Here is a 24,264-nt window from a genome sequence, read left to right as displayed (position 1 = left end):
CAAGGCTTTCCCCAGCAAATGAACCAAAATCATGACTGTGTTGGGACTGGCTCTCTGGGGGCCACAGGTAAGTAAGTCAGAGGCTCTCACATCATTTAAGCAGGAGAACCATATAAATAAAGAAGTGTCTTCACTTGCTTACACAGAAGATGCAGATAGGAAGCCCCATGTGCTCGTATTCAAGTGGGAGTCGTCCACGGGAATACACAGGGGTCCAAGTACATGAATGAGCAAGGAGCCTGAAGAACCAGTCATGGTCTGATGGTTTGGGCAACGAGTCCCAGTACAAAACCATTATGGCCACCATGGGACACCTGTCCTCAGAGTCCTGTCAACTCCACGGGCTCTGTTAAAACCTGTCTCTTGACCCACCAGAGGAAAAGCCAATCTTCTCCTATAGTTAGCCAACAAATAAAACAAGACAAAAAAAACCTTATTTGTATCCATGAGGTTCCCTCTGCAACAAAGAAATAACTCACGTTAGTAACAGGATCCTGAACACCCCAGAAGGAAGCATTAGCCCTTAGATCACATTACCAAGACCCAGACCTCTTCTGAAGTCAAGTGTAAGCCCAGCTTAGGGTCCTCTCACAGTGACTTGGGGGCCACGAGGGAATATTCTCCTATGTTCCCCCTTGGTACTAATGGTACCAAGTGCTAATGGTGATTGGTCCCAGAAAGCCAGAGAGAAGCATTAGAAAGTACACTGAGGGGGCGCCTGGGTGGCTCAGTTGGTTAAGCGACTGCCTTCGGCTCAGGTCATGATCCTGGAGTCCCGGGATCGAGTCCCGCATCGGGCTCCCTGCTCGGCGGGGAGTCTGCTTCTCCCTCTGACCCTCCCCCCTCTCATGCTCTCTCATTCTCACTCTCAAATAAATAAATAAAATCTTTATAAAAAAAGAAAGTACACTGAGTGGCCTCAGCGGGGCTGCACAAGAGCTTAATTGTGATCATGAATTTTGAGCAAGCCCATAAAATCAAACAAACATGCCGACCCCTAATAAGATGATTTCAAATGGGCAAAGAACAAGGAACATTACAATTAGAGAAAGTATGCCAAGCAGGAAAGCAAACCAGAACAAATCAGAGTCCCAGCTGCTCGTCCACCTCATCTGCTGCCCCCATTCCACAGCTAAGGAAAGTGAGGTCCCAGAGTGAATGAACCTAAAAGAGATAGCTTTAAAGGTACAGACGAGGGGGCAGAGAAAGATAAGCAGCAGCTGATATTTACCGAGAGCATTGACTTCCCAGGCCTCGTTCTAAGCACTTTCACTGATGGTCTCACTTAAGGTACATGTCCTACTGCGTGACAGAAATATGGCATCATCCCACTTGACAGATGGACAAGCTGAGGCAAATCTGCCCAAGGTCACACAGCACAGAAACAGACAGACCCCGCACAGGAACTTAGGTGGCCTGACACCAGAGCACATGTTCCTACTTACTGATTCCTATGGAAACACACTATAACTGCTCCTACTGAGAAAGGGGAAGGTGACATAGTAGCAAAGTTTTGATCAGGGAAGTCCTTACAAGTCCTCACCATGGTAACAGATGAGCAGATAGCACTGCAGCTCTGGACAGAAATGATTTTCCTGGCTCTCCTTCTAATAGACTTGGTGACTTGATGCACATTTCTTAACCTTAGTTTTCTCCTATAAAAATGCAGACAGGAACACCTATCCACGGGGGTTGTACAGATGAATGAAAAAAAGTGGGGGTAAAGATCTTTTTGTGCATGAGACTCCTCAAATGATAGAGATGATTGATCTACTATTGCTATAAATAATTACATGAGCTCTTGTTCCAGGGTATTACTCTTCACTTTACTGAAATAGTCTTATAATTCTAGGGCAAAGCTGTTGGAAAAAAAAAAAAGCACAACACAAAACAAAACTGTTATAGAGATTATTAATCTTGCTTTTTGGCAAAAGAAGAACTAGGGTGGAATAAATATTATTTCTGACTTAGATGGATTTCCTAAGGTTCTTTCAGCATCTCTTCGGAACAGTGATTCTCAAACTTGACTAGGCATCTGGATCATTGAAAAGCTTGCCAGACGCAGACTGGGGGGCTGCTCCCTCGGAGTTGAATTCGGCCCGTCTGTCTGAGATGAAACCGAACAAAATACACAAGCAAGTAAACCAAACCACAGATTCCTCTGAGACACTGGAGGGATTGAGGGAAGGTGTGTTACAAAACATTTCAGAGAACATTTCAAAATAATTTTTAGCAGCATACTCTTAAAAAAAAAAAAAGAAAGAAAAAGCCTCCATCTACACACCTTCACATACAGAAGTTGGGTGGAAAAAGAAATAAATCTGATAATAAAGCAGTCCATGGTATGTCCGGGGCTGAAGGGCAGGCCTCAAGGCCTTTGGACAAGGCCAATGACACTAAAGCAGCTGCAATGGAATGACTGAGTCAAGAGTGTGACCAGGGAAGAGCACTCCCAGAGCAGAGTGTGCAAAAACTTCAAGAGCTCTTGCCAAGGGCAAAAGAACAATGCATCCCAGCAAAAGGAGAAAAAGAATGCAGAAGAGGTCAGATTAGCGAAGAAAACAATGTAGAAAGTGCACACGGGGAACGGAGATAAATAACAATCTGGACAAATGAGAAGAATGGTATAAAACCCAGCTAATGAGGTGAAATCCTTCCAGAATAAAATTAGGCAATTGCACATACAGAGGCATAATAAAAGCCATAAATATAAAATGGCAAGGAATTGACTGGGTAATGGTGTAGTAATTAAAGCCTGAAGGTTCATAATAGACCTCAAATTGAACATTAATCAACCAAAAAGAAGCGCTGCCTGCACTTTGATAGAGCGCAACCACTGCACGATGTGTGAAACCCACCAAGCACTCGGAACCACGCTCTGCCGGAGGGTCCTCCCGCCAAGTACGGAGTTGGGCAGCACCAACAGGGGAAGAGTAAATAAGAGCAGGGATGACGTGAGTTTATGCCCGCACAGTGACCCCGGCGTCACTGAGGGAAGCCGAGACATCAGCTCCGTGGACCCTTCCAAAGGCCAGCGGAGAGCCGGAGTGATGCCCCTGCTGATGCCTGCATCCCAGAAACAGGACGGCACGGGCGTGGCAGGCACCTGCAGCCATCGCTACATGCTTGCAGAGGAAACATCTGGTTTATTGAAAGCAGCGGTTCTCTAACTGGAGCCTACACTAGAATCATCTGGAAGCTTATCAAAACCACAGATTGCTGGGCCCCAGCCCCAGAGTTATAATTCAGTTTTTCTGGGGTAGACCCAAGAATGTGCATTTCTAACAAGTTTCCAGATACTGTGGATGCTGCTAATTTGGGACCACCCTTTACGAACCACTGATTTAAAGTTATGCCCATCTATATTCTCATTTTCCATCAATGGAAAACCTCCTGTTTTTAAAGACGTGAAAAGCAAGAAGAGTAGATGAAGGAGAAATAAATCTGATTGTTCTGATTTTTTTTTCTGTGACTACAAAAAATGTCATTAATGAGTTAAAATCCATAGAGGATGCAGATTGGTCACTGCCTGGGGCTCGAGGTGGGGAGGGGAGCGATTGCTTAATGGATATGGGGTTTCCTTTTGGGATGATGATAATTAATGTCTTGCAACTACACAGAGGTAGTGTTTCACACAACATGTGAATGTACTAAATGTCACTGAATAATTCACTTTGAAATGGTTTATTTGATATGACGTGAATTTCACCTCAATTTAAGAAAGAGTGAATACCGATGGACTGATTACCATGTGCACACTCTCAAGTCTTTAACTCATTTGGTCCCCACAGGCCATCAAGCAGGACTACTTGTTACAGATGAGGAAACCATGCCTTGGAGCTTGAGTCATGTGTCTGCTGTCTAGCAGTGAAATGGGATGCGCCGGCATCCTGAGTCTACAGGCAGGACTTATAACTTCTACGCTGTGGTTTGAACTGCTTCTTGGGTGGCATAAAGTGTTTCTATTTCCAAGCTGGGGTTTAGGACTGACCAGACAGAGGCACCAGAGGTACAGAAGTGGCCTAGGGTAATAGTCCTAATAGGACACCCAAGGACAGCCAGCCAAATGGGGCCCGTGAGGGGAGTAAAGCATGAAGTCCTTACAAAGCCCTCGGTATCCACTGATGAGGAACGGCTTTCTGCACACTGCTTATCTGCAAATCACATATACTTCCTTGCATTTAATTGTGAAAACTCACGTTTATATTATTTTGTAGACATACACTACTCAGGTCTTCTCAAACTTTAAAGCACTGCATGGATCACCTGAAGATATCGTTAAAATACAGATTCTGATCCAATAGGCTGAGGTCAGCCCGAGGTCCTGCATTTCTAACCAGCTCCCAGGGGATGCTGACGCTGCAGGGCCGAGAACCACATTTTGAAAAGCAAGGTATTATACTTCCCAAATCTGTCATATGAATTGTAGTCCCCACCCTTTGATTCTTTCATTCACTCATTCACTCATTCATTGGACAATTATTTCTTCTTTTTTCAACAAGCGTTTCTGTAAGCATTCATTATTACTAAGGAACTTGCTAGCTGCTAAAAATACATCTATGAACAAAATACCATCTTTAGAGGCTTGTAATCTATTTGGAAGACGCAGGGGATGGGATTTGGAGGGTGGACAGGTTTTCACTTGCTATGTCCCTCTTTCATCTCCTTCTAGATTGTTTGCATTTTTTACAAGGAAGTATTACTTTCTGGGATGAAGGTGCACGTGGCATGCAATGGGCAAGCAGAGCCAACTTCACAGAGAGGGTGAGACTTGGAGGGGAAGAAATGGATTCCAGACTCTCTCCCGAGGCATCTTTTTAACATTCCAGACCAGAGGTGAGCTATGGAATGTAATAAAGATTAATTGCAACTGGAACTTAGATGCTGAACGAAGGCAGAGAAGCCCCTCTGCCTGTTGGGCACCATTAGCAATAAATCACAAGATCACGGGGCAGAATTTTGACTCACTCAACATTACATTACGGAATACAAATGCCTTCCATCTCCTTCAATGGAATGCAAAGACAGTGAGATGTTGGCATTGTCTGACAGTCACTGCTGGATGAAAAATTAGGCTTGACATTGCTCAAGCCTGATTTCTTACTGAGAAATTGTCACCACTGCCTTAACAGTTATTGCAGTCTTAAAGCTAAGTTACGCTCCACATATGTTGTCTGAAACATCTTTGGACATAACTCGCTTTACTATAAACAAACACATTCCAGGAGAGCTAGTGATAAAACGAATCCCTGCAAGTCAGATCTCACCTCATTTTCTCACTTAGCTCACAGATTTATAAATTCTCTCTGGTCGGGGAGAATGGACTTGTGAGTATGGAGAGGCGAGGAGAACTATTTATTTCCTATCGCCTTCTTCTGGACAATAATCAATTGGCCTTTTCTGTTTGAAAATGCTGATTTTTCCGATTACGCACATATTAAATTAGCTACAACGGGAAAATTATTTTTTGAAACCCAATTCACAAATTAGGCCATACGTTGTTTTGCTTGAATTAATGTGAAAAGGAAATCTTTCTTCTATTAAATCTAGCTTTTTAAATGGAACCCGTCTCATTCCAGCTCATTCTATATAAGCATCCCAAATCTTGGTTACTTCTGTGAAAGGAGAGAGCTCTTCTGCGGGGTGGCCCTCCTACAGGGGTGGGTCCCAGTGTGGTTTCTCTCTATGCAGATTGCTTCCCCTGATATCTCTCCACCCCCCTTCTCCCTCCAGCATTTGTCTAAATTTCCCTTCTCCTTTGGACCCAACTCAATGTCACTTTCTTCATAAAACCATATGCAATTCCTTCCTCTAAAACCCCACAGCCCTTTATCTTTTTCTTTCTTATAGCAGTTCTCACTTTCTGCCCCAAATTGTGGCAAGTATATGTGTCTTATTTTCCCTAGGGGGGAGAACCACATCTCAATCACCGGTGAATCCCTCACGATGTAGCAAAGTCACACATACGTACACTAGGCACTTATTAATGAGACAGTTACTAAACAAGTGAATGGATACCACAGGATAAAACTCTGGCCTCTAACTGGGCTGGCAGTGCCCACCAAGGGCCCAGTGGACATCTCTGTCCTTTACAGCAAGCGTCAACTTGCCTGGTTTTAACATGAGAATTTTCCTAATTTTTTTTTTCCTGTACATTCTCATACATCTTCACGGAGTTACAATCACCTTCTTATCCCTGTCATCCATATTCCCCATTCTATTTCCCTGTGGACTTTATCAGCAGCAATGACTACCATGATGCTCCCAGCAACCTCCAACCTCATCCTTTCCTTCCTCATGGGGCTTCTCAGAACCCAGAAGCTTCTCCACAGCTGGAGCACTTAGCCACACAAGGAATCCAAACTGTGGAGGAAAACTCCTCTCGAAACTGAGTCTTCTGCAAGTACCCGATGTGCCCCCAGGGAGATGTGTCCACCATGAAGAGCCAATTCAGATGCAAATTCTCACTGGGCCAAAGCCCACACTTCAAAGGTCTGTTTAGGGAAACTACACTCACCTTCTCTGTGCATTGTGAAAACAAACATTTACAGAGCTGTTGGAGTGTGTGAAAAATGTCCTTAGTTGTGTTTATGGAAAACACTTGGCAAGTATTTGCTATAAATGCTTCCTGTAAATACTGTGAGTGAGAACCAGCAGGAAAAAATGTATTATGAGATGACAGGGAGCCAGCTTCCATCGCGAAAGATGTCTCTTTGCACATACCCTGCATGGGTGTGCTGGTTCCACTCCCCTACCCTCCTGTTACAAGGGAATCCTGCATGGGTGGTCAGGGGCAGAGGAGGAACAGCCTGTAAGGGGAGCTTCGGGGCTGGCATCCCATGTTGAAGTACTGAAAGAGAAACCTACTCATGTTTCCTAGGTGATAATGTCCCTGGTAGGCCTTCCTTCTCCTTTGCACATTTTGGGGACCAGTTCTGATTCCAAGTCCCCTGTTCCAGCCGGAAACAGGCCCTCAGCGTGAGCCCCATTTTCCTTGCTTGATGACTGGCCTCTCCGTTAATTCTATGTTTTCAGGTAGAACATGAGAAATGGAAAATAAGACATTCAAAAGTATTCTTTTATAGCAAGATTAATGAGATTTCTCTTAATTACTTTATAATTGACACAGATCTCAGAAGATACGGATAGAGAGGGAAAGAGAGTAATGCAAGCCAAAGCAATGCTTGAGGTTTTCCCAGGAAGCAACAGTGACCAGCCCCAAACTGCCCTCTGGAATGAACCGAGCCCCTCTGATGCTACGTGAGGCACACCCTGGGCACCACAGAGAGGCTGGCTATTCTTGTCCCCAAGCAGCCAACGTAATAAAGAGCATAAGTGTTTAAATATCAGAGAGATCAATTATCTCACAGTTGTTATATCCAAAAAAGACTACTTTTTCCTTCATTTTAGAATATTTTCTTAAAAAAAAAAAAAGACACAAATCTTAATGTACGTAAGGCAAAGACGCACGGCAGCTTTACATTTGCACTGGTGCCAGGCTCTGGTCCAGACCCCTCCCTTTACCCCAAAGTGCTCTTCTCTCTCATTACCCAGGCCTAGTGATCAACATCCTTGTGGAGCATTTTTTAATGTTTATTTACAAAATTATTTCCTTAAGTACATTTCTAGACATGGAAGTGTTCCTTCAAGAGCTCTCAATATTTTTGCCACTTAAAATATATTGACAAACCATCATCCAAGAAGCTTGGGTCATTTCACACTCCATTTAAATGGGACAGAGTTCCCTTAAAATCATTTCACCACCCAAATCTGCAACTGACAACACCAAATGCTGGTGAGGACGTGGAGAAGCAGGAACTCTCATTCTTTGCTGATGGGAATGCAAAACGGTATGGTCACTTTGGAAGACAGTTAGGTGGTGGTTTCTTAGAAAACTAACATACTCTTACCGTACTAATCCCGTAACAGCACTTCTTAGTATTTACCCAAAGGAGTGGAGAACTTATGTGCACACATCAACCTGCACATAGATGTTTATTGCAGCTTATTCGTAATTGCCAGAACTTGGAAGCAACTGAGATGTCCTTCGCTAGGTGAATGGATAAATAAACTGGTACAATCCAGATGATGGAATATTATTCAGCACTAAAAAGAAATGAGCTGTCAAGCTATGAAAAGACATGGAAGAAACTTAAATGCATATCACTAAGTGGAAGAAGCCAATCTGAAAAGGCTACATTCTATATGATTCTGATCATATGACCTTCTAGAAAAGGAAAACTTTGGAGACAGTAAAAAAGATCTGTGGCTGCCATGGGTTAGGCATGGTGAGGAGGGATGAACAGGCAGAGCACAGGGAATTTTCAGGGCAGTGGAAATACTCTATAGAATACCATAAGGATAGATACAGGTCACTATACATTTGCCCAAACCCATAGAATGTACCACACCAAAAGGGAACTGTAATGTAACCTATGGACTTTGAGTGATTATGATGTGTCAGTGCAGATTCACTGATTTGTAAACAAATGTCCCACTCTGATGGGTGATGCTAATGGTGGAAGAGGTCATGCATGTGGAGAGGCAGGAGTGTCAGTAAGAGAGAGAGAGTGCCCCTCATTCAACTCCATCACTTACTGGCAATGGGAACTGGAAATGCCATCCGCCCACTGAAAAGATCAGGACACTGAGGTTAATCCCACTGGTTCCATATAGTTCATCATATTGTGAGAAAAGCAAATGGGATAATTGATATGAAGGGGAAACTCCAGAGGGAATGAATGCATGGTGTGCTAAAACAAGCTAACCAGCAATTGTTTAACTTAAAAAAAATTGCAAGCCATAAACTATTGGTATGTTGAAATCAGCCATAGTGGGAATATTTATAACACAGGAATTGATAAATCAGTTTAGTTTTGTTTTGTTTGAAAGCTTATTTACTAGCACATCACTGAATAAAACGTAAAGTACTAAAAAGTTACCCCCAGAACTGCCTGGTCCAAATTCCAGGTCTGTGTTTTAGTACTCATAACAATGAACAAGTTACTTAACAGCTCTGAGCCTCAGTGTCTTCATCTGCAAAATGTGACAACAGTAGAGTCTAACCTATAGAGTCCTAAGAACTTAATGAGGCAATATACGTAAAATATTCTTGGCAGCCCCTAGTATACATTCATTACTCATACATTTTACCTTTTATTTGTTCTTACCATATACAGAGTGGGGCCCCAAGCACCAGGCTCTCAGCAGAACTGACCCCTCTGCCAAAATAATTAACTAAACTTTGGTCTTCTCAGTCATGTTCTCATACAGAACTCATGTCCACTTATGCAGCATACATATATTCTCATGGCTTTTATAACCGACACTTTATGTGAGACTTAATACCATGTAGCTCATCGGTCTTAAGAAATTATGGCCATTCAGATGATCTCACCAGCTCACTGAAAGGCAGATTTCTTCCAAGTCTGTTTTCAGTTTTGATCCTCTGACACATATCACCATGGCCATGAAGGACTTCAGAGGGGAAAAGAGGGAAATAACACTGGTCAGGGATTCAACATATCAAGTCTTTAATTATTCATTTAACAAATAATTTATATGGTCCAGTGCTAGGGAATGAGGACAAAGGACAAAAATGATAATGATCAAATAATAAAATACATGATTATATAATTCCAAATCTATAAAGGAAATAACAAGGAAACATAAATCAATAAAAGAGGAGCCTTAAGGATGAAGTCTTAAAGAATGAAAGCTCAGTTAAGGGGTAACAGTAGAGAAGAGAGGGGCTGAGTCAGCAGGAACAGCAAGTGCAAAGGTCCTGTGGTACAGGAGCATCACCATTCAAGAACTGAAAAGTCAGCCAAGCTAGCCTCCCTGATCTTGGTAATTGCAACTTTGTAGGTAGGTATGAATGACATACATTGGGGTCTTGGATTCTAAAAGCCTCCAAGTATAAGGTATAAGGACCTTTATACAGAATAAAATTTAATAAACCAGCCAGTGAGAAGTTAGTTGTCAGGGCTGTTATATCTCTTACTAATAGTGTTTTAATTGCTTTATAAAATGCAAGAAAAATATTGTCTATTATTTATAATTTTATACTAAATCTTGGAATCTTGGGTTTTACCAATGCAGGGAAAAAGTTGATAAAATTAAGGTCAATGTAAAAATAAAATAACCTGACATGTCAAACACTCCTGGGTGTTCCAGGTGTATTGCACAGTTCCCAAGGAAAAAAGTTATTTTTATCATATACAATGGGACATTTGGGAACATTACCACCCAAATTGTATTATACTAATACAAAATGCCTCCTGATTTGGTAGGCAGGTTGCTAATGCTAGCTGGACTCTGGTCACATGAATACAACTTAAAAACAAAAGTCAGCAGGGATTCACCCAAGTATAAGCATCAGCATGTCTGGGGCAAGGCCATTTTGGGACACACCAGTACAGCTGCTAATTTGGGCTTCCATTCCAAAATGGACAAAGGACAAAGTCTACAGCCAGGAAGGCTATAGCATGTTCCAGATGGAAACCTATTTCCACGGCTTCCTACATGGGAGTGCCTGGCAATCCCAGCCAGAAGGCAGAACATAACTGAGTGAGGCACTCATTTAACAGACATGTGCGAGTGCCTTCTGTGCGCCTACCCCCGCTCTAGACACTGGGGCGTAGCAGAGACACAACACATAGTGTCTGCCCTTATATACCAGCTTGTATAGCGGCACAGGTAAATAGGAAATAAATACAGAAATAAATTTGGAGTATAATAAGCAAGCATTACATTTGGAGAAAAACAAAGGTGGGGGGCAGATGGGGAGCAGAAGGATGAAGTCACTACTTAATATCTGGTGGTGCCTAAAGGGCACTCTGAGCCTAAAGGAAATGAGGGAGGAAGCGATAGGACTCAGTGGGAAGCAGGTTCCCTGGGAGGAAGGAGCAAGTACAATACCCAGAGGCTGGAGTACACCTGGTACGTTCAATGTCAGCAGGATGCTATGGACTGAACTGTGTCCCCTCAAAATTCATTTGAGGGTCTAATTCTCTTAGAGCATGACTGTATTGGGAGATAAAAGCCTTTAAAAAAGGCAACTAAATTAAAATGAGGCCATTAGGGAGGGGCTCTAACTCAATACGACTGGTTCCCTTGTAAGAAGAAGAAGAGACACCAGGGATGTAAGTGCATAGCAGGATGGCCATGTGAAGACACAGCAAGAAGGCAGCTGTCTGTAAGCCGAGAGAGGCCAAAGAAGAAACCAACCCTGGTGGCATCTTGATCTCACACGTCCAGCCTCCAGAACTCTGAGAAAATAAATTTCTATTGTTTAAGCCGGTCAGTCTGTGGTATTTTGCTATGGCAGCTCTAGGAGACTAATACAAAGGAGGTCCCTGCAGATGGAGTGAGCAAGGAACAGATGGACATAAAGACAGAGAGGCAGACTATCATAGAGCCTTAGGAGCCATGGCAATGACTCTGGATTTTACATGGAGTGAGATAGGAGCCACTGGAGGATTTTGAGCAGAGAAGTGACAAGATGAGAAAAAAATTTAGAAAGATCACTCTGGTTTCCTAATATTCTGACTACTGTGTTGAGAATAGACAAGAGGAACAAGGGTGGAAGCAGCAAGAACCAACTAAGAGACTACTACAATATTATAAGAGAGCTATTTAATGGATTACATTATTTTTTAAAAGATTTATTTATTTATTTGAGAGAGCGAGATAGAGAGAGAGAGCACGCACATGGAGTGGGGAGGAGAAGAGGGAGAGAGAGAGAGAAAAAGAGAAGCAGACTTCCTGCTGAATGCAGAGCCCAACATAGGGCTCAACCTCACCACCCTGAGATCACAGCCTAAGCTGAAACCAAAAATCAGATGCTTAACTAACTGCACAACCCAGGTGCCCCAATGGATTAGATTATTATAAAGGCAGCAGAGATGGGAAAAGAGGTGGGATTGTGTGTGTAATTTGTAGGCAGAGTCAACAGAATTTGTTGATGGAGGTTAATGGCAACTGAGTGTTAATGAAATGAAGAGTAATCCTCTGAGCCAGGGATTTTAAAGTCCCTGGAAGGGTCTATGGTGGCAACCTATACTCAGTGCCATGAAACATTTAAACATTAATATTCTAAGTAGATTTAGCCAAGCTTAACCCCTGAAGAAAGTAGATCCTAGAAGGATACTTGTAGCAAAAAACAACTGAGTACAGGAATTTCCAGCAATGGAACAAAATTGCCAGCTATTTTTTAATTCAAATGTTTTATTTTGTTTTTTCCTACTAAGAAAAACAAGGAGGGGATTTCTGTTTCCCCGTCTGACATGTAAAAAGCTTGGAAGTTATCACTCCCACATTCACAACAAGAAAAAGCCCGAACAAACTGAAAATCAATACCTCTTCTTAGTTCCATCAGAGAATTGAGGCCACAGGGCAAACTGTTACCCTCAAAACTGGAGAAATACGCAAATATGGAGGATCGCAGCTCCTGGGAGCAGAAGCCAGTGCTGGAGCCTGTTGGGAACACTCAAAGGGTAACTGACATTGCTAGAGACAGGATGTGCCTTAAGAGGGAAAAATTGGGGGCCCAGCCTTATGTGGGTCCCCACACTTTCATGAGTTATACCTCCAGGAGCTCTGCCATGTTCTCAAGGCGAAGATCAGAGATCCTCTCGCTTCAATCAGGGGGAGGGAAAAAGTAAGCATTTTGGACTAAGCCCAGAGCATTCCATTCTCTTTAACAGTGGCCTACCCTCAAGGGAAACTGTTTTACCAGAACCTAAACTACCTAGATTTCACCAGAACTTAACCATTCTGGGGGAAGGGAAATACCAGATTATAGCCATGTTTAGCCCTCTTGTTTCCTCTGAAAGAGGAGAAGGGAACTGAGAAGGACATTTGCAGGTCACAGCACAAGGTTACAGGCTCATTAAGAAAAGAAAAAGAGACCTAATCACAGAACTATAGGACACTTCCCTTCTCCCTACACTTTACCATCACATCAATAGGGCTCCTGTATAATAACAGGAGATCACAGGTAAAAAAACTACAAGCCTTGGACCCTATTTTTGAAGGAGTCTCTAGGGAAACACAAAGACAACAGGAGAGACAAAAACAAGGATACGAGAGGAAATTTCAGCCTCTGACACCACAGCTACAGCAAACCTTGAGCACAGTAAAATTCCTAACTAGATAAACATAAAATCTCACACTAAAGGCTTATTTACATCGGTTCATGTTACCCAATACACTATGTGCAACTTTCAACAAAAAATTACAAGAAATACTAAAAGGCAAAAAACACAACCTGAAGAGACAAAGAAAATATTCGAGTCAGACTCAGATATGGCAGAGACTTGGGGCTTCTCAGATCAGGAATTAAAAATAACTATGATTAATATGCTAATGGCCCTAACAGAAAAAGTGGACAATAGGCAAGAACAGATGGGCAAGGTAAGCAGAGACATGGAAACACTAAGAAATAATCAAAAGAAAATGCTAGAAATGAAAAACACTGTAACAGAAATAAAGAATGTCTTTGATGGGCTCATTAGTATACTGGTCAGGGATGAGGAAAGAATCAGTGAGTTAAACTTAAGCCAATAAAAACTTCCTAAGCTGAAAAGAAAAATGAATTTTGTATCTCAAACCCATTCTTGCTACAATGTTCTACACCAAACCTCTTCATCTCTCATCTGTACCATTGCAATGACCCTGCCTCTAATTACTAGATACCACCAATTCATTCTCGACACTATCAGCCTGATCTTTCTTAAAGGCAAATCAGACCACATCACTCTCCATCTCAAAATTCCTGTCATTGCCATTATTTATAGCTGTTTTAGAAGTAGACCCTGTATCGAAAGGAAATATCCACATAGAAGGGCAACATGTAAAGCAGAAAAATGCAGAAATGCTCTGTTGAATTATGTAAACTACTTAGCAAAGCATGAAACGTCTTTCATGATTGGTCCCCTGCCTACCTTTCTAGCAACACCTCCTAACTCTACAGAATTGGCATGGTTTGGCAGCTTAAAAAAAAAAAAAAAAACTGAAAAAACTAGAATAGAATATCTAAGAATTGTAGACAATTACAAAAGTTGTACCACAAATGTGATGAGAATACCAGAAGGAGAAGGAGAAAGTAACAGAAGAAATATTTGATGTAAACATGGCTAAGCATTTTCCAAAATTAATGAAAGACACCAAAGCACAGATCCAGGAAACTCAGAGAACAACAAGCAGTATAGATACCAAAAAATCTACACTTAGGCATATTATATTCAAACTGCAGGAAATCAAAGACAAAAAAAAAAAAAAAAAAAAACCTTGAAAGAAGTGAGAGGTAGAGAGAAAACACCTTACCAAAAGAGGAACAAGGATAAGAATTACATCAGACTTTTCTTCAGAAATCATACAATCAGGAAGAGAGTGAGTGAAATATTTAAAGTGTTGAATGAAAAAAAAAAAAGCATACAATTCTGTGTACAAAAAAAGTTATCCTTGAAAGATAAAGAAGAAATAAAGACTTTGTCAGACAAACAAAAACATAGACAATTTGTCACCAGTAGACTTGTCTTACAAGAAATATTAAAAGAAATTTTTCAGAGAGAAGGAAAATGATATAGGTCAGAAACTTGGACTTCATAACGAAAGAAAGGGCACAGAGAAAAAATAAATGAAGGCAAAATAAAATTTCTTAAATTTTTAATTGATCTAACAGGTAACAGTTTGTTCAAAATAATAATACCAATAATATATTAAGTGATTATAGCTTCTAAGATAATTAAGTTGAATAAGAGGCAGGAGGGAGGAATTGGGAATACTCTCATATAAAGCACCTTCACTACCTGTGAAGAATATTATTTCCAGGTGAACTTAGATTAGTTGTAAATGTATACTGCAAACTCTAGGGCAGCAACTAAAAATTGTTAATAGAAGTACGATTGATATATCAAGGAAAGAGAGAAATGGAATCAGAAAACGCTCAATTAAAATCAGAGGGTAGAAATATGAGTGAAAAACAAAAGAAATACACACACACACACAGAAAAAGGACAACAAATAGAAAACAAAAACAAATATAGTAGATATTAATCCAATTACATCAACAATTGCTTTAAATGTGAATGGTCTAAATATATCAATTAAAAAACAGAGACTGTCAGGGTAGATAAAAATCAAGACCCAACTATATGTTGTCCACAAAATCTCCACTCTAAATATAAAGATATGTAGACTTTAAAAGCAGAGAGATGGAGAAAGATACATCTTGGTGTAGAGGCCACTTTTAGGCAACAAGCTTGAGCAATGAAAACCTGAGTAAGGTAAAAGGGCCCACAGTGACCACTGAGCTGAATGCAAAGAGGCTTATTAAGTGACCCACCTCGAAATAGTCACAGTCCCTAAATGTCAATTACAACCAGGCACAGTTCCTAAGATTACCAAAAAAGGGAAAATTTCATACTTCCCCATACCTCCTCACTCTGCCCTATAACTGTGGCCCCTCCTCACCACCTTACCACAGACAGTCTTTCCTTTGCTGTCCTGTCTGCTGCTCCTTTGCAGTGTGTTCAATAAACTTCTCTTTTGTTCTGCCTTGGGTGAATTTTTTCACCAATTGCGCTGCTGGCCCCAGCCAATTGGGACAGCCCATATGTGGTGGCCCCCACACTTGGTAACATGAATCAAAAGAAAACGACTAGCTATATTGATTTCAGACTTTCTGAGCAAACTTCAGAGCAAGGAAATTGTCAGGGAGAAAAGAGATACATTAGATAATGACAAAGAGGTCAGTTGTGTAAAAAGACATAATAATCCTTAAATACATGCACCTAACCATGGAAAACTGAATTATGTTGGGCAAAAACTGATGAAACTGTGAGGAAATATAGACAAATCTGCTATTATGCTTGGAGACTTGAATATCTGTATTTTGGTAATTGATAGATCTAGCAGGAAGATAATCATTAAGTATATAGTTGAAATGAACAGTACCATTAATCAAATGGATCTAATTGATATGCATAGGATATGTCATACAACAACAGTCAAATACATATTCTTCTCAGACTCACATGGAACATTTATAAGATAGACCATACTCCAGGCCATACGCACATCTTAACAGAAAAAAGAATAGAAATCATACAAAGTATGCTCTCAGACAACAACGGAATTAAACTAGAAATCAATAACCAAAAAATATCTGGGAAATCCCAAAATATTTGGAGATTAAACAGCACATATCTAAATAACACAAGGCTTAAAGAAAAAGCCTAAAAAATTTTTGGAAATATTTTTAAATAAATGAAAATGAAAATACAGCTTTTAGAAATTTGTGGGGTGCAGCAAAAGCAAAGCTTACAGGGAAAATTATAGCATTTGACTCATATATTTTTGAAGAAAGACGTAAAATCAGTAATCTAAGCTTCCACTTTAGGAAACTTGAAAAGAACAAATCAAATCTAAAGTAAGTGGAAGGAAAGTAGTAATAATAATTAGAGCAGAAATCAATGAAACTGAAAACTGTAAATCAACAAAGAAAAATCAATGAAGCCAAAAGGTGGTTCTTTGAAAAGATCAATTAAAATGATAAAACCCTAGCCAGGTCAACCAAGAAAAAATGCAAAAAGATCAATTACCAACATTGAAAATGAAAGAGGAGCCATCACTACAGAGCCAATGATAGTAAAAAGTAATAAAGTAATATCGCAACAACTCTATGCCCACAAATCTGATAACTTAGATGAAAGAGCCCAATTCTTCAAAAGACAGGTGATATAGATAATCTGAATAGGCTTATATCAATTAAAGGAATTGACTCAATAATTAGTAACCATTTTAAAACAGAATGCACCACGCCCAGATGGTTTTATTGGTGAATTCTAACAAACATTTAAGGAAGAAATGATATCAATTCTCTACGATCTGTTCCAGAAAATAGAGGCAGAGGAACACTTCCTAATCTGTTCTATGAGGGCAGCATTACTGTAAACCAAAATCAAAGACATCAAAAGAAAGGAAAACTGCACACAAACAGCTCTCATGAACACAGATGCAAAATGCTCAAGAATATTATCAAATAAAACCCAAGAATTATACACTATAATCAAATGGGATTTATTCCAGATATGCAGGGTTGGTTCAACATTCAAAAATCAATTAATGTAATTAATCACAGCAAAGGTAGAAAAATCATACAATAATATTAATGCACATAGAAAAAGCATTTAACAAAATCCAACATCCATTAATGATAAAAACTCTCAGCAAACTAGGAATAGAGGGTGATATTGGCTGAATTGTGCTAATGAATTGGGCTAAATTCATTTATTGAAGTCTTAACTCCTAGTGCCTCAGAATGTGACTATATTTGGAGACAAGTTATTTAAAGAGGTAATTAAGTCAAATGAGGTCATTACATTGGGTCTTAATCCAATATGACTGGTGTCCTTACATAGGGCACAGACACAGAAAGAAAGAAGACCATGTGAAGACACAGGGAGAAGACAAACATCCACAAACCAAGGAGAGAGATCTTAGAAGAAACATTTACAAGATAGACACCTTGATCTCAGACTTCTGGCCTCCAGAAATGTGAAGGGATATATTTCCATTGTTTGAGCCACCTAGTCCATGGTCCTTTGTAATGGCAGTCCTAGCAAACAAATACTGATAGGGAACTTCATCAACTTAATAAAGAACATCTATAAAAAATTTACAGCTAACTAACATCATACCTATTGCTGGGAAACTTGAGCCTTTCCCCCTAAGATCAGGATCAAGACAAGGTGTTCCCTCTTATCACTCCTCCTCAATATCTTACTGAAAGTCCTAGGTAATGCAAAAAGATAAAGGCATACAAAGTGTACAGACTGGGAAGGCAGAAATAAAACTGTACACAGATGACATGATTATCCATCTAGAAAATTCCAAAGACTCAACAAACAACTCCTGGAACCAATAAGCAATTATAACAGGTTGCAGGATATTAGCTTATCAAACATGACTAAATGGACCCCACTAATGCTAGATGTTAATTATAGGGGAAACTGTGTGTGGCAGAGAGGGGCAGGGGGATGTATGGGAACCCTCTGTACCTTCTGCTCTAACTTTCTGTATACTTAAAACTGCTCTAAAAAAGAAAGTCTATTATTTAAAAATAACTAAAAAGCCAATGAGGCCTATAACACCTTCCAACTCTAGGCACACACAAGAGAAAGGATTCCCAGAAAACTTTCCCTCTTAAAAAACAGGCAGAAGTGATCTGCAACTTCTGGAATTTCTGCACTGCAATATGGTGCAGCAATGAGAGCAAAAAGGGGAGAAATAACAGCAAATTCCCAGCACAGCAGCTACTGAGCTGAGCTCTGTACCGTGAAGGTAGAAAATGTATAATCGAAGATGGAAGCTTGATCAATAATAGCAGAAAGGAGGCAGCTGGTCACAGAGCAAGTACTCAATAAATATTTATTTGTTCAGCATAGTGAGACATAAAAATGGACAATGTAGACAGAGGGAACCCAGTTTGGAGAACGAACGGGAAGAGATCACTGAGTCTAAGAGAACTCGGGACAGTGACTGTCGGCTCAGGGCTTCACTGATCCTCTAGCAAGGGTATCTGTAGTTTCTGCCCTTGTAATAATTCACACTGAGCTTAGGTTTACAGTGTGTCAACTACATAGAGTTCATTATGTAGCTTGGTTTCATTTTTTTTTTCTCAAGCAATCCATCACTGTGTTTTAAAGTCCTACTACATTAAAAAAAAAAAACCAAAAACGGAAAAACTAATAAATATAGCTAAATAAAAAATTCTGAACCTAATACCCAGCTTGAGCTGGTAGCAAAGGAGAATGAAACAGATAATCATCATGTTTTAGTCCTGCTTCAGATTTCAGAAACTGAATCCAGTACCACAAGAACTCAGGTGGTCTGAACACAGAATGTGTACACTGTTATATCCAGCACGTAAGGTATGTGGAACCTGCATTTGCTCAGATGATGGGCCTTCTGAGACAAAACCAAGCCCATATTGAACAATGATCTCATCCCAAGGCCTGAAGCATCCCATTCAAATCATTGACTTTGGAAGTCAGAAATTCTACCTTCCAGTGCAATTAGTAAGTCTATCACATATATTCACACTCTCAAGGGGTCCTGACTGGCAGTAACAGCTTGGTTATTCACAATCAATGAAATTAATGCCGCTATTTTTATAACATGAAAAAGCTACATGAAAATAAGCCTCCAGGCTGTGGACCTTGGTCAAAGAAAGAATAAACATAAAAGCAAAGAATCAAGTATGTAAACGAATTATTAGACAAAGAGTCATTTTAAAGTCCCAGAAAGGCTATGCCTTGGGGTCCTTGTTATTCCAAACTGATTCTGTGCTCCAGATCACCTAGAAGGAAAACGTCATTCAAATAAAAAAGGTTCCTTTACATGAAACTGTGTGTTTAACTGGCAACATATAATTTCATTTAAAAAAAATTAGGAGCAATTGCTGCTAAAGCCATTTCAGGGACAAGGGGAGGGGAGGATCTGTCAGCACTGTGGGAACAAAAAATGATGTGCCACCAAGCTTTATCCAGTCATTTGCTTCATAGTTAAGTTTAATTACACATTACACGCTGTCCTGTAATTATGCTGCTTGGGAAACTGCCAATTTCCCCCTTGAAATGTTAAAAGTTCCTTAATTTATTTTAAAGACTCAGCATTGCCTCCATCAGCACCCTGCCTTCGTGCATGTAGGATCCTTGGTTCTTGTTCCCTTTAAATGCCAGCTAGTGGGCAGCAAGGGACCTGTTGCATGGTCTGACATAGAGTGTGGAGGCTGACCATGCCTGGAGCCCCAAGAACACTGGTCCAGTGTATTTATAAAAAGATCTGATGACTTTTCTTCCTTAAAATTTACAACTGGAGAATTTGAGAACCATGCCTATTCCTTTTGCCTGCCCTTGGGAGATTGAAATTTAAGTCCTTTATTCTTAGCAAGAGAGAGATGAGATATTAACCAAGCACAACTTTATGGACTGGGAAAGGGAAACAGCAAATAAAATGGTTTGAGCACCTACTGTGTGTTGAGACTGTATTCAGAACTTCACAAATGTCACTGCAGACCACCGGTATCAGTGATCGCTAACTTGAGGACCTCAGGTACAAGGCAGATAACAAGAATGCATGAAGCAGCCAGACAGAATATAATAGAGTTCTGGTGCTCACGGTTTTTTGAAGAGGGAATGCATGCCCTGCCTACAGGCAATTCAAATTCTCTTCCCTTTAAAAATACTGCGCCACTTGAGCAAACACAACCACAGACTCATTTCAACTGCAGCTGCAACCACCCCCACCCCACCCCCACCCCCCGCCATATGAATCTACAAACCCCTAAAAGCCACTGGAAGCAGACTGCTTGGCTTTAAATTCAGGTCTGGCACTTCCTCAGCTGTGTGACCTTGGGCAAGCCACCTAACTTCTCTGTGTGACAGTTTCCTCATCTGTAAAATAGAAATAACAACAGTGCTGGGCGCCTGGGGTGGTTCAGTTGTTAAGGGTCTGCCTTCGGCTCAGGTCATGGGGTCCTGGGATCAAGTCCCACACTGGGCTCCCTGCTCAGCGGGAAGCCTGCTTCTCCCTCTCCCACTTCCCCTGCATATGTTCCCTCTCTCATTGTGTCTCTGTCAAATAAGTAAATAAAATCTTAAAAAAAAAAAAAAAGAAAGAACAACAGTGCTGACCTCATAAGGGTGTTGTGAAAGATTAATAAATGTGCTAAGCATAGTTGTTATCTCATGGCAAGCTCTGTGTTTGCTATTACAAGTATGTTTACGTCCTCTGACACAGGAGAGAGAAGTCAAAAGGAGTATCCCCAAAACGGCTCTGAACCTGAGGTGGGCCTCAGCAAACAGAGAGATCTGTGTACTGGAAGAAGAGGGTACAAAGGTCACCTTATCTTCCCATCTCTGGGAGCACTGCACGGAAGATTACAAATAATGTATGTTAAGTACTCAAAATAGGCAAAGGTTTAAAAGATGGTAGCTTTTCCATCCTAGGTCATCTCAGAGCATTTCCTTTTCAGTTCTGCTTCCAGACCTAGGCCTCCACATCTCAGTGGTGAGTTAAGATCTAAGCCAATATTTCTCCCAACTAGTTTTTAGAAGTATTGTTTACTGTGTATGCATTATGAGGAAGAAGAATCCATTTAAAGGTTCTGAAATAGTGTAAACACGCTTTAAATTTTTCATCTGTTAAAAAAAAATGACTATAGTGAAAGAAGCTTGAGAAAACAATTCTTAAGTACAAATATCCATCTTTTCCCATAATCAAATTTACTTGACATATTATAAATATTTCTGTTCTGATTTGGTATAACATTAGAAACATACATGTGCCCTGGCTCACAACTGCATGAAACCATTATAATTAATCTTATTTTTAAAGGGATTTCTATTTTTCCCCACTCGGGAAATCCATTATCGTCTAGCATAGTGACCCAGGGTGCAAAGATATTCCAATTAGATGAAATGTTCATCATAAGCTAGGAGGCAAGAATTGCAGGGTGCATGCAAAACAAGTAGTTTCCAGTGTTTACTTTTAATTTTGTTACTAGAAGCCTCAAGATTTTATAAATTCTGTGTTAGTTGCCTAACAACCTCATTAAGAAAACATTTTATTTATGACAAATACCACACCAAAGAAAACATACAAGAGGCATCAGGTTTGTTCTAGTCCCCACTGACCAAACACCAGAATATTTCTCTAAGAAGTAGTGCCATTGCTTAAAATTAGGTCACTGGTTAAGAAAGCAAGTCCTAAGTGATTCGTTTAGAGTTAAATAGTATGATAATTTATAAAATGCTGAAATGTTTACCTGCTCAAAATATTGTGGGAAACGGCAAAGAACTATCAAGTAAAGGTTCTGTGACTTGGTAGATGTGCCCAGGATAGGTCACATCTAAAAATTCAGAAGGAAATAAGAAAAACCTCAAGGCAGAGGGGAAAAAAAGAAAAGAAAACACAATAAAACAAATAAGCTCTACTCTCTTCTTTTGTCTGCTGTTCTAATTTCTGCTATTTAAGAACTAGACCCTGCCTTTCTTGTTGACCACCACATCCACTGTGCATGGCACCAGCCTGGCAGATGGTAGGTGTTTGATAATATTTCCTGAATGAGTCAGTGAATGAATAAATGCGACTATTAAAAGGAATTTCTCTTCCTTTAGTTAGATGCTTTTTAGCATCTAAGAAGATGGGCTGTTTTCCTTTTCTGTGTGAATTTTTTTCCTCTGAAAAAGATGTAAGCAATAACAGGAATATCTCATTTGCATGCATTTGGCTTTTATTGTTGCACATTTAAATAGCTTATCTGACGTCTTTAGGGTCTGAGATTAATGCACAGCATGCTTCTGTCTGTCTGTAATGCCAAGAGGGAGACAGATGACTGACAATAGGTTCTGAAGCTCCCCTGATCTTCTAAATGTCACTTCTCGTGTCACTAGTCTGAAACTTACAACCACATCGGAAATCTGGAAAGCTCTGCAGTGATACCTTTGCCAGGCTCATTTACTCCTTTAAATAACATCATTCGAGTCTCAATCACATCTTCGGTAATGGTAACATATAAGAAAAAGACAGCCTGGGTTTTCAAAGGATTTACAATTTAATAAAGACACTGTGATGTTGCATACAAAGTCTGTAGTTAAATGGAAAGAGAAGGGACCACCTCTCTTACTTTTAGGAATGACTTCCTGATTATGCTAGATTTAGGAAGACCGTAAGTAAATACAAACACTTCCTGGATGGCATCATCAACTTTCTCTGTCTTCTAATCATGTGACTCTGTCCTCTTTTCCTCCATTTCAAGAACAGCACTGTTGTGACCACCACACTTCAAGCCCTGAGACAGGAAGCTACAGGTTGGAAAGAGCCTGATATTTGAAGGCCAAAGACCTAAGTTTAAGTTCGGCTTGTCTACCAGCTCTTTGACCTAGTGGAACTCTCTGCAGCTCTCTAGATCCCAGTTCCTGAGTCTACAAAACGGTGATGACAATGCTTTTCCCGAGGATTTTTTTCAAGACTGAGCTAATCTATGCAACATGTCTCATATGCTCCCAAACCCCTCTAGGTACACATTTTCTCGGCTCAAACAGGGGATGACAAATGGGACCGTCAAGACTGAACTGCATCCTGAAACCATTCTTTCTTTTAGTTGTCGTATGTCTTAAGTATTTTTTATGATCCTACTTCTTCCTCAGATCTGGCCACCGCGTGTTTTGGAGTCCATAAATTTCCTCGTCATTACTTCCTGCTGTGTGGCTCAATCTTGACTCCCACAATAGCCAGCGTGAGTCTTGAACCAAATGTAAAACCAAATCATTTTGGGTTTTTCAGCAGCTCCCAATGAATAATTAAATACAACAAGAATACATGTTATTAGTCCAAAGGTTTTATTTCCAGTGGAGTCCCTAATCTTCTTTCTTCCAAGGTATTGAGAATTGCCACTCCAGGGAGGGGAGGGAAAAACAAAACAAAAAAGGCAAACAAAAACAAAACATGCAACACACTCAGCGCTGCACCATTATCCTATCTGTGAAATAATGACAGCAGGATCATGGGAGAGAGCCAAGTGCCACCTTCCACCTCTCACAGACAGAGCTTTGGTGGGGAGAGCTGGGGAGAGAAGCAGCTCCAGAAAAAGTGAAAGCAATTATGCGCACAGTAAATAAGACCCAGAAGTCTGAAATCATGCTATGCCTCCAGGTTTTACTCCAGGCATAGTGGGATGCTCAGATTTGCAATTCTTCCTCGTGTTCTGGGCCTGTCCAAGTGTGGGGTAATTCAATTACATCCAGTGCTTTCATTATTACACAGTTACAGAGTACATTTAAATAACACACAAGAGGGACGCCTGGGTGGCTCAGTCAGTTAAGCGGCTGCCTTCAGCTCAGGTCATGGTCCCGGGGTCCTGGGATTGAGTCCCACATCAGGCTCCTTGCTCAGCAGGGAGTCTGCTTCTCCCTCTGCCTCTGCCTCTCCCACTGCTTGTGCTCTGTCTCTCTCTCTCTCTCTCTCTCTGACAAATAAATAAAATCTTTAAGAAAAAAAAAATAACACACAAGAAACCAGGCTGCCGGTCAATAAACTCATGTTGCAAAAATATGTCTTTATGTAGTTTTGTTAAAAGGAACGAAGCCCATGATTCTCAGATGATAAAAACAAATTAATCCTTGGCATGAGGCCATTTAAATAAAAACTAAAGAGAACCTCTAATCAATTAACAAAAAATTGTTAAAATATACG

General features: G+C 40.4%; 1 protein-coding gene across 10 annotated transcripts in view; it reads right to left on the bottom strand.

The window, feature by feature from the left end:
• Positions 1-24,264, bottom strand: part of ELMO1 (engulfment and cell motility 1) — a 520,853-nt gene that overhangs the window by 239,477 nt on the left and 257,112 nt on the right. The window contains exon 1 of one of the 10 annotated variants that reach the window (XM_045864418.3): positions 6,868-8,730. The exons of the other annotated variants lie outside the window; for them this stretch is intronic. The gene's annotated coding sequence lies outside the window, so the exon portion shown is untranslated. Of the gene's footprint in view, positions 1-6,867; positions 8,731-24,264 lie in introns of those variants that run through there. 10 annotated transcript variants of the gene reach the window in all.

The sequence above is a fragment of the Mirounga angustirostris genome, unplaced genomic scaffold, assembly GCF_029215605.1.
Source record: "Mirounga angustirostris isolate CCGP_5_RB_7025 unplaced genomic scaffold, mMirAng1.0.hap1 SCAF_12, whole genome shotgun sequence".
NCBI classification, from domain to species: domain Eukaryota; kingdom Metazoa; phylum Chordata; class Mammalia; order Carnivora; family Phocidae; genus Mirounga; species Mirounga angustirostris.
This window is presented reverse-complemented; position numbering and strand designations above follow the sequence as displayed.